This window comes from Maniola hyperantus, chromosome 11 (genome assembly GCF_902806685.2).
Source record: "Maniola hyperantus chromosome 11, iAphHyp1.2, whole genome shotgun sequence".
Taxonomy (NCBI): domain Eukaryota; kingdom Metazoa; phylum Arthropoda; class Insecta; order Lepidoptera; family Nymphalidae; genus Maniola; species Maniola hyperantus.
The window spans coordinates 7,640,228-7,650,614 of NC_048546.1; positions in this window are offsets into that span (position 1 = coordinate 7,640,228).

Consider the following 10,387-nt stretch of genomic DNA (forward strand, 5'->3'; position numbering starts at 1 on the left):
CTTAATAACTTATTCAATTTATAAAGAGAAAACGATATTTTTTTACGTTACTATGAGTTTTTAGAAATATATAAAAACTAGCTTATGCTCGTGACTTCGCCCGCGTGGACTTCATAAATTTCAAACCTCCATTTAACCCACTCAGAGGTGGAATTTCAAAAAATCCTTTCCTAGTGGATACCTTCTCTTTACCTACAAAGAACACACTCACCAAATTTCATGTATCTAGGCCCAGCTGTTTAGATGTTTAGGCTGTGCGTTGATATATAAGTTAGTCAGGACTCTAAATTTTATATATATGGATACTACGTTAGTCCCCGCGTGACATAGGAATGACATTTCTTTGTTTACATATTTAATGACGTCACATCATGGCTGACAGCGTTTTCTGCGTTTCAAATAAAAATAAAAATTGTATTTTTTTAAATTGGATTTATATATCCATCCTGCGTTTTTAATAATTGTTATTGATATATTTCGTTGATTTAAGCAAAATACTATATAAATAATCATTTATTGGACGAAATTAGATATGAGTCAAGTAGCCTATTAAACATTTTCTTTAACGGCGAAGGAAAACATTCGTAAGGCTTGCCTGCCTGAGAGTTTCCCATAGTTAATGTTCTCACAGGTGTGTGAAGTCTGCCAATCTGCACTTTGCCAGCGTGGTGGACTTGGACCAAACCCTTCTCATTCTGATAAAAGGTCTATGCTCAGTAGTGAGCTAGTAATGGGTTGATGATAATGATGATTTAGTTTGGGGTTGAATTGAGATCACTAATCGAGTCTTTATTTGTGGAAACCCCTACGTTTTCTGGGAGGCAAAATTTATTTACAGAAACTGATGGCGCTCAAGTGGATATAATTGAAAAGTAAATCCTTCTATTTACTTCTAAATTATCCGAAAGATAAACATTTTTGTCAAGAACTCCAAGTAAATACAAGATATCCTTAAGAATTTAGTCAACTGTTTACTTTGCTCGTAAGACGAATGCGGTGTCCGTTTAGGTTTTAGACCGCTTTAAAGTAGGTATAGGTTTAGTCTTGAAATCCTGATGATGGTATTGTTAAATTTCTTTCTGTATATAAAAGGAAAAGCTGACTGACTGATCTATCAACGCACAGCTCAAGCTACAGAACGGATCGGGCCGAAATTTGGCATGCAGGTGGCTATTATGACGTATACATAGAAAGTCGCTAAGAAAGTATTTTTGCAAAATTCAAAATAGGGGTTTGAAATTTATGTAGTCCACGCGGACGAAATCGCGAGAATAAGCTAGTATTTAAGTAAAAATAGAGCTTACCTAAAAAAAGGAATTGTTGTCTACACAGACATTTAAAAATTAGGTATAGGTAAAGTAGTCTACATATAACTTGCTACGGTAGGTACAGAACTACAGATTAAGAGAAAACCTCTTTGGGGATTTTGCAAAGTAAAATTTTCCGATCCTTATTTTATTGACCTCTGTTTTCAATAAGTAGGTCTTTTAATTTGTCACCTTCAGTTTCAGTCCCTACGCTTTTTAAATGGTTTTTAATTTTGTTTAGGGTATTTCAATTTGGAAACATTTTTGACGTCAGTTGATAGATTGCCGCATAGTCAACGTCACAAAGCTTTCGACGATCAATCTTGTTATAGAAACGTTAATTTACAGTATAGTAGTAGCTAGTAGGAAAAAGTGAAAGCCTAATTAGTTGTAAAAGTTAAGTAATAGTGGTCTATAGTTAGATACTAGATACTGATACCTATTTTAAGATGCTATTTTGTTATAATAAAGCAAGTATTTAATAGTTATAATAGGTACCATTAAGTTATGATTGTATTAAGGACTATTACTTTTGGATAGGTACTATTAAGGACTCGCGACTTTCTCCGCGTAGACTGCATAAATTTCAAAATCCTATTTTAACCCCTTAGGGGTTGAATTTCGAAAAATCTTTCTTACTGGATGCCTACGTTATAATAGCTATCTGCATGCCAAATTTCAGCTCGTTCCGTCCAGTGGTTTGAGCTGCGCGTTGATAGATCAGCCAGTCAGTTATGCAGTCAATCAGTCAGCCAGTGAGATTTTCGTATATAGATTTGTCGTTTAGGATATTCTGTAGGTAGTCCCGAAAAAGAGAATAGTAAAGAAAATCTAGTACATATAGGTAGGTAAGTAATACCTACCTAACTAACCTCGTTAGAAACACGCTGGTTTTAAGAAAGTTTCTACTTCCAGGTATTCTTTTCAACGTACAAAAGGCAATATTATATTATGCATCACATGAAATAATGCAGACGTAAAGTTTGACAAGGCATGTCGACTGCGGGGAACTAGAATAGACCAATAAAAACAAGACATGTAGAGAGCCCCTTTTGTGGGGCTGAAGTTGTCGACTTAAGAATTATTCAGCGATTCGAAACTGCGGTTGCTTGTACGTCTATTGACAAGATATCTTCTTGTAAAGTTTTACAATTTTGTTAAAATAGCAAAGTATTTTCTTGTTTCACATGGGGCATAGTTGGTGCTCACGTCAAACATATGTAAGTTCTCATGTTATGACTTAAGAGTTCACGTATTCTACATAGATTGGAGTTAATCTGATGTTCATTAATATGGGCTTTAAGAAAAGATCAGTTATAAATATTAAGTAGCTCGACTTGATAATTAGATATGAAGGCTGTAGGTAGGCAGATATATCAACGCGATAAGCCACAAGTTTTCATAGGCCGGATAATTCATCAAGGGAAATCTATTGACATCAGCATAACTGAATGCTCACAGCGGACGCTCCTAAAACCACATTCGCTCTCAATACGTTCCAACCTGACAGGGAAAACGCAAACTAATTTAAATTCTATAATTATAAAGCCAAAGACCGACTTTACTTCGTCAACCTTAATGTTGTACAACGGCACCGAAATGTTTTGTCATTTCATATAAACACTGTAATTTGGAATTTCCTGCATAGTAGTAAGGTCTAAATTTATATAAAGGAGATAATTAAGCAGGGGATTGATTGGACTCTGATTTTGCGTTAGACCCTTGTATCAAGCTTAGTACATACTTAATTAAACTGTCAAACCTTTGTATTTCGTTAATTTCCAGTTTCGACACAATGAAATAAGCAGTACTTAATCTAACTAAGGAACAGCTTAGGACCTCCTCCTATACCTATTTGACGTCTGTATGAGGCACGGAGGTGAAACCATCTCAAGAAGTTTAATTTGATGTTGTAGGTATTTTTGTATTGAATTTGAAGGTGCCACCAATGCTTCAACATAATATTATATTTAATTATTGTAGCTAGAGTAGGTATTTTATAGTAGGTGCAAGTATACTTATAAACTTAATAAAAGTAGTAAAATGTTGATAAAATCTAACATTTATAAGTAGAGGTACCTACTTAATAGTTTTAAAGGTTGAACACGCATACCGTGTTCTTATAGCGCACGATCAAAATTTAAGCATGACTTTAAGTGGGCACAAAAGTAATAAAATTTTATTACACTCACACTGGCCATGCGACGGCAATATCGATCTCGAAACTTATTAATTATTTACATTGACCTCAGTGACTTGCTAATTACGTTTTCATAGTCTTAAGGAGGTCGCAGATTGTAGCTAGTCGCTGAAGCCGCACGTGTCGAACTATTGTAGAAACCTTGCATGACCTTCGTCAGTAAAACGGATTCTACTGACAATGTGAAGATTGAAGAGTTGACTAGCAAGACTGACATTTTTGTTAAATTTTATACTATTTTTATAATATATTTATAGCCCTTTCATATGATATTCCACTTGATATACTTAGTTATATTATGTCGAAAATTTAAAATACTAATTATTAGTTCATGACCACAATTTAATTTTTTTTGTGTGATGTAACCACAAATTCACGGTTTTCAGATTTTTCCCCTAATGTCTGCTATAAGACCTACCTACCTGCCAAATTTCATGATTCTAGATCAACGGGAAGTATCCTGTAGGTTTCTTGATAGACAGACAGACGGACAGACAGACAGACAACAAAGTGTTTCTGTAAGGGTTCCGTTTTTCTTTTTGAGGTACGGACCCCTAAAAATTAACAGACATATACTTAGGTAGTACACCGGCCATCTTATAGAAACTTTAAACGAGAATGGTAAATTGAAAGAGCGGCTGTTGCGGGGCGCCTCTAGTATGCGAAATTACTGTGCCTTATACGACAAGCCGAGATTACTGAAGTTTGTCTAAAATTGGTCGGTTAATAGAGGTTGTTAAAGAAGCTTTTAGTGTAAGAGTGAACTTGCGTGGCATGTTGATGGCTTAAGCTGATGAGTTCAACTTATGCATAGTTTTGGAGTAAGAAAACTGAGTTGTTTCTTCTGGTACTTACTAACTTAATATTGATATCAGGCGGCCTTCCTGCTAGCACACTATTAATAAATATTCCCGCTATTTATATAAAAAAACCTTAAATTAATTTCCACGGGTTTTAATATTTACATCAGTTTAGATATCTGTCTCTTCGCTGGGTGGAATTTGGTCCCGAAACAATTCTGGAATTGAAATATTTTTAAAGCCATTAGCTTGAAAGGAATTGTAGCGGCACTCGACCAACTCTGGTTATCTTTTTAGACAGGAAAATACAAACGTAACAAATTATTTGCCTGGACGTGGATTGGTATTTTCCTCTAAATACATATATGTTTGAATGTATAGTACGCGACATGTATAAATGGCAATCGGGCAGGGAACACCCCGCACAGCCCCCGCGCTAACTCGGTGCGGCCGAGCGCGGGTGACGTGCGGGTGTGCGTGCGTTCCTTCGCCTCATACCATCCATTGCCCATCCATCCATGGCCGATTGCCATCTCAACCTGTCGTGGACTATAAGCGTCAAACACACAGCAAATAGTTTTTCAGAGAATAGTCGTTCAGAGTTCTTCGGTCACTTTAAACCAATCAAAGACCATATTTTATGATTTTACTAAAGTTATATTTACATTTGAACTATAGTTCAACTATAGTTCAACTATAGTTCAGTGTAGTTTGAGTTATAGTTAACATTTGAAAAAAAAATTATAATTTCTAATCAACTTTCTAATATAAGTCATCACTTATGTACAGGGACAGGAGCTCAACGCATTCGGAACTAAGGGTAAGATCTATAGAGCGCACTCTGACTTAGCTTAGACTTAAGGCAGAGTTAAAACGAGACAGATCTATATCTCTCACATAAATCTGCCTCGTTTTAATCTTAAGTCTGAGCAAAGTCAAAATGCGCTCTATAGATCTCAGCCTTAGAATTCTAGACCGTTCGTTGTGGAATTAAAACTCTACTAAAATAAAGTTTCAGGATTCATCATCTCAAGCCATTGTCGGCCCATCACTAAGCACGGGTTTTCTCTCAGAATGAGAAGGGCTTAGGCCTAGTCTATCACTATTAGAAGTGCGTGGGAACGATCCTCAGACCCTCAAAAAGGATATCGAAGTCTTAACTCTTAACCACTAGGCTCATCGCAATTTTGGGATTAAATCAATCAAATTAGCAGGGTCAATTCCTCAACAACCAAATCTTTCCTAACAAGAATTGACAAGCGTCCCCTCGGGGTCTCACGGATCTTTGAAAACATATTTGGCTCTGGGTGATTTGAGAGGGCGGAGTGGGCGTATACCCCATTACAACCTGCGAAATCCTCCCTAGACCCCATTGATCACAACATCGCGTAAAGCCTCAAAAAATCCAGCAATTTATTTAGACGACAACAACAACAGCCTTTTTGGGGAAAATATCTCTAAAGACTATTTATAGCTACAGCATTTCAATTTGGTTTTACTTACAAAAGCTCTCGTACCTAAATAATGTTATCTCTATAGTATGAGAACTATCTTTTTTTACCTTTTTTATACCTACTCGTAGACTAAGACCATCCCTTGTCCCAAAACCATCCCAAAACTTGTCATAAATATTAATGAGGTTTTCGAAAATTAATCGTGGTAGGTAGGTATAGGTACCTAAATACATAAAAACAATATAATAATCGTGCAAAGCACTACCCATATGCAAAATATAATGCGAAAGTGTTTTCGTTTGTTGGTTTGTCCTTCAATCAAGTTGCAACGGAGCAGCGGACCGGCGTGATTTTTGCATGGATATAGTTCAAACCTGGAGAGGGATATAGGCTATTTTTTATCCCGGAAAACGAAGGAATCCCCACGGGATTTTAAAATCCTAAATCTACGCGAACGAAGTCGTGGACATCAGCTAGTCACAAATATTTAGATCAAAATAATAAATAAATGTTGGCGTAAATTTCGGTGTGATTTATTTAATATAAGTTCAGAAGTTTGTAATATTGCTTCGCTTCTTAGTTGAACAATAAAGTCGCGAACTCTCATTAGGTATATTAACCTCACGATAATTTATTAACATGGATCAACTTTTTAAGGCCTTCTTCTAAATCCCTTCCATTAAACAAATTTCGCAAGCAAATATTGATAGGTATAAAATACCTATAAAATTAGCTTGTGACTTCTAACTGAGATTCTGGTGTTAAAACATAAAAATTGATAACCTATCTCACATATTACAAGTAAGTATAATTATTTTCTGCCGATATATCATATTATGTCGAATGCCTTATGCTTTACCTCAAATATAATACATGTAGATAGGCACTCCTAGCCAAAAAAATCTTGCGTGAATGGGTAAAAGTTGAAATCACGCACTTAAATGTTATCAGATCTTAATATTATAGGTGCCCTTATTTCTTTAAGCATGACTGGTAGGTCATTAAATAATTTTATAATTTCACTCTCCTAATTGTTTCTAGTTAGCTTTACCTCAAATAAGTACGAATATAACTCATAGGTAAGAATATTCGTAAGTTTAAAAGTTAAGTTTGATGACTGTACAGATTAACTCGTAGCTAGCTCGTAGAACCTTGATTTATTTCGTAGCGTCGCGTCGTAGCTTATTTATTAAGCTCTATGCATGCAGCTTTTTTTAAATGGATGGTGGATGTATAAAATAATAAATCAGGTTCTATTCCAGGGCTAGCTAGGTTGTGCAGCGAGGGTGCTCACTGCACCACTAATGTGAATCTAATGCTGCCATAAATCGCGTCTACGAGTTCCGGCACACACCCAACACTTCCGCCTCCTCAGTAACGGCATTGGGAATTAGTAACGATTAGTATAGGCGATAATATAGCGATCACGAACATGTACCTATTACCTACCTTATACCTACTGATACTCTTCTCTCTTGTCGCGGTATATGCAGATTAGGCGTCATGCGACCATCACGCGAAATAGTAGTTACATATAATGTGATTCCACTTTCAGCTCTCGCTAACAGTAAATATTATTTCATCTGGATACTTCTCGTATGGATATTAAGAACATCTCTGGAAAAGTTTTCCTTCTACGTTAGATAATGTATTCAATGTATTTTACTGCAAAGAATCTTGTAGAAAAAATTGCACATTGCCGCCGGTAAGTCTCTGCCTGAATCCAAAATAGGAGCAGAGAAATATACGAGCGACTCTAGCGATACTCGTACTCTTTGCTACTTAGTTGGATGCGCTTTCTAATGGATTAAATTTTTAAGGCTGCTAGAGTAACGCATTAAAGAAAGCGAATTCACTAGAGACATTCTTTACTGTTATAGGCTTCCTAAGTAATGTTTTCTTGTTGACAATGTACAAATATCGTACAGAAAATTTACATTCATTTTCATCAAGACTAAACTCTTACTAAAACTAAGTTCTTACTAAAACTTATTCTGTACTCACAGCGTTTCATGTAAGTATAGCATGTCTTTCTTACTTACAATGAAATTGTAATGCAGTTGAGAAGACGGCTGCGCTCATTTTATAAATGTCGCTCTTTAATCCGTTAAGAGCTAGTTGTCGCAAGATTATCTTATAATTCTGTTTCGTTTGCAACAAAGAGAGCGAAGTCCTTAATTGAAGCGCTGTGATTTAATATATCGAAAGCTAAATGAATATTCAAAGCTTTTAGTTAAAACTGGTAACACTCAGGCACTAACTATGTCTACAATTCTAGATACATCGAAAATAACTATTTTTATTTATTTTATTTAGAAATCTTCATTGTACACACATATATACAGGAAAACAATACAAAATACAGACGGAACTTTACGAAAGGGTGCAAGGTCAGCCTTATTGCTCTTACAGGCAACCTTTGGTGAAAGGATTTAATTGACCAGAGAGCGGGATGGTGCTAAAACTAAGAAGTAACTATCACTTATTTAACGTACAAAATGTTACGTGGGTATGCAGTGATATCTAAATTTATAGTGTGGAAGAGAGACAGTTACGTAAGGTGATTAATTAAGTGACATACTTAAGCAAAGTTTGGAACCGGATCGATATCGTTACAATACCCCAGAGTACTTACACCACTATTCTAAAGCCTATATATATATCTATACGACTAGGGCAATATTTGCCAATGAGTAAACAGATTCTACCCAGATGTGAGTACCATACCATCCATACAATATTATAAATACGAAGGTCTAGTTTTAATACATCTGCCATCCAAGTTAGCCCGCTTCCATCTTTGACTGCATCATCATTTATCATCAGGTGAGATCACAGTCAAGGATTAACTTGTATCTAAATAAAAATAAAAACCTTATATATAACCGTATACAAGTACCTACTTATAATAATTTTGCGGCGCTATTAGACCAACCCGTCTGGCTAGTTTTTCTTTCTCGTAGTCAAGGTTAGCAGGCAGGTAATGCTGTACCCGTAGTACAAGATTTTACGTCTCACCAAACGTTGCTAGAATTCGAGAGTCGAAACACTTCCGCGTTATAGTAAACTGGATCTTAAATACCTTGTTTTAAAGCTCAAGTTTGTCTACACATCTACAGCCAGCGCTCCAAGCGGAAACGTTGCGAAATTAAAATCAGTGGCATTGAATTTTTGACTTCAATTCAAGGCTCTTTAGGTCCATTTTACTTTGATATTATTTTGTTTCGATTCTCGAATTCTAGCAACGTTTGGCGAGACGTAAAATCTTATACTACGGGTACAGAGTATCATTTTACACTGCTCTTAGAGCATTTGACCTGTAGCAAAGTGGTTTCTTACAACAAGTGGCATTGATAAACACAACTTCATTAAAAGACTAAGTAGCTTTTGTATTTTATTTCAAGGTGGATTTTTATGGTGTATTATTTTGCAACGTTGATATTAACGATTTGAAGGGAAATACCTGTGTTGAATTTTGAAATATTTAGTCACATACAATTTATGAAAAAGGTAGATACCTCCATTTAAAATGGACATTTTATATTTGGTCATAATATAAGTATCTACTTACTTCTTCATAAAATATTTAAAAATAGTTTATAGCTGTTCTTACCCGCAACTTCATCTGCGTGATATAATTTGCAGCCGAGGAAAATGATAGTTACTAGATCTATTAGTGAAAGAATTTTCAGAATAGAGTTATTAGTTCCGGAGATTATCTCCTACATACAAACTATTATACTATTATTTATAACATTAGATATAGGTATATGCAATATTTCATGTTTTATCGTATAGATTCGTGATCTTTGAGACTTTGAGAAAGTTTTGACTTCTGACAATCCACATTAATTTATATTTACTCAAAGCTATACTACGGTGTATTCGACTTTTGACAGTTTAATTAAATTTTCCCGAGTTTATACGAGGGTCTAAGTATAATCAGAGAAGTAATTGTGCAACCTATTTGTAATCAGAGTAGAGCGAAGCTTTGATTTTAACAAGCCAACCCAACGGTTGGTGGTTTGGTGAGTAGGTATAGGTATTTATCATGGAAAAGCATATTAGTTAACCCAAGTCAGTAACTAGTCGGGTAAGCGAGAATAAATCATTTATTTCATCTTACAAGAGTCTAGATAACATTCGATGGCCCGCAGATCAGAGACCTCAGGAAACCAAAATATATTATGATCCGATGGTACCTATTGCTATCGCCTTGTACCAAATTGCTACAGTTTGCTTCGCGGACAAGTCATAGTTATTTACTAAATGAAAATATAGGGATATGAAAATTTAAAATACGTATAATTAACTAGCTTCAACTTCGTTCGCGTGGATTATATCAAACCCCTATTTTACCCTCTTAGGGATTGAATTTTCAGAAATCCTTTCTTAGCAGATGTCTGCGTCATAATAGCTATCTGCATGCCAATTTTCAGCTCGATCTGTCTAGTACTTTTTTATACTTATTTTATACATATTTTTGTAACCAGAACGCTGGCAAAAACGAAGATAGGTGATAGTACTGATGATTACTGATATGATACCACAAAAAAAAACGCAAAAAAATTTATGAGTAAAAAGATCCTATAATTTTGTAAAAGTTTACGATATATTGCAAATAAA